Here is a 1907-nt window from a genome sequence, read left to right on the forward strand (position 1 = left end):
TAAACCAAAAACAAACATGAATTAATAGAAAAAAAATCAAAATGCAACAAAGCTAAACAAACAAAAACCGTTGATTTGGATATCAAGTGTAAGGCACAATCGAAACGATTGAGTGTGACAAGTCAAAACAACAGAAATCATGTACATTTTTACTGGTAAATATTTATAAATAAAATAATTGCACAAAATTTGTCGTGTTTTCTTATATGCTCCCGTTTAGACTTTTTTTCCCAAGTTTTTGGTCGACAATTTGATTGTCAAAACAGCGTTTTTGAAACTGTTATGATCAAATTTTCTTCATCGATCCTTTTTTCCGTTGATAAATTCGCCAAATTAAAGAAGTTTGTAATATTCCTTGTTCATGAAGCAAGATGTGGTTTATTTTTACTATAGACATTTTATGTATTTGTTACATTTGGCTTAAATGCCCTTAATGTGATTTTTAAAAGCAAAATTTTTATCTAGATAAACCCTAGATACTTAACTTCATCTGACCAATTTATTGGAACTCCTCTCATCATAAGAACATGTCAACTTTTAAGGTTTCAAATAAAGAGCTTTTGGTTTATGTGGGAATGTTATAAGTTGAGTGTTGGAAGCATTAGGAGAAATCTTCCATTTTTGTAAGTATGATGAAAAAATATCCTAAATTTTTGAAATCTACTAGAGTTGACACGCAAACTTTGTCCTTTGGTGGAGAGGCCTGTGTCATCCGCAAACAAAGATTTTTGATATCCCTGAGGCAAGTCAGATATGAAAATACTGTATAATATTGGTCCCAAAATGCTGTCTTGAGGAACACCAGCTCTTACAGGAAATCTTTCAGACCTGGAGTTCTGATAATTAACCTGAAGTGTACAATTTGACAGATAACTTGGGGTTATTCTAACAATGTAGGTATGTTGGAAAATAAAAGTTTTTTTTTTTAATTTTCATGCCAAACACTGTCGAATGCTTTTTTTATGTCTAGAAGAGCAAGATCAGTAGAATAGCCTCCAGATTTGTTGGAATGAATGTCCATGTCGAAATTCGAACTGTTCATTGGCAAAAATTGAATTTTCATTGATGTGACCTGGGAGGGAGGCACCGATACTACACACGAAATTGGATACAATTGTTTTCCAAACTGCAAGATAACTCCAGTTTGCCAACGACAATCAAGGCAGGCTTAGAGAAAATCGCTAGTTTTCATTTGTTGTGTACCTTCGATCTTTCTGGACAAACATTTAAAAAGGGCCACAGTTTTCTATGCGTTTAATTTTCAGTTTTAATGAAAACAGTAAAAAGAGCCTCATTCCAATACGTTACATTCAATAAGAATAAACGGTGCTCTAGTGACGTTACTTTTGAATGTGCATGAATTGATTCTTATTCGATTTTTGCTACTTTTGATGAAATTCAAAAATATACTCAGGCTAATTACGCGCTATTATCATGTTTGTCCATTGTTTAAGATCCGGGCTCACAGTGACAGTTCGTGACAGCAAAATCTCGGCTCACTGTGACGTAGAGAAATTTTGTATTGGTTTCTCCCTCCCAGGATGTGACCATCATTATGTTCAAAATAAAAGGTTACCGATGGAGAAAAGCAAGCTGATTGGACGATAGCTAGAAGTTTCTGCAGATTTTTTGTCTGGTTTTAAAATTGGTACACCCTTGGCCTTTTTCCATTTGTCAGAAAAAAAAATGCCAACTGAAAACATTTGCTAAATATATCTACCAATACTGATAAGCTATTCTCTGGAATTTTCTTGATGAGGATGTAGAAAAAATCCGAATAAACGATCGTTTTGAATAAAATCTATAAGAATCTTGCACGCAAGCTTGAACGCAATTTTAAAGTGACGCTTCATCTGCTTCTCCTGAAATTGACGTTTCTCGTATTTGTTGGTAAACAAAGACCCATT

The sequence above is a fragment of the Aedes aegypti genome, chromosome 1 (genome assembly GCF_002204515.2).
Source record: "Aedes aegypti strain LVP_AGWG chromosome 1, AaegL5.0 Primary Assembly, whole genome shotgun sequence".
NCBI lineage: Eukaryota > Metazoa > Arthropoda > Insecta > Diptera > Culicidae > Aedes > Aedes aegypti.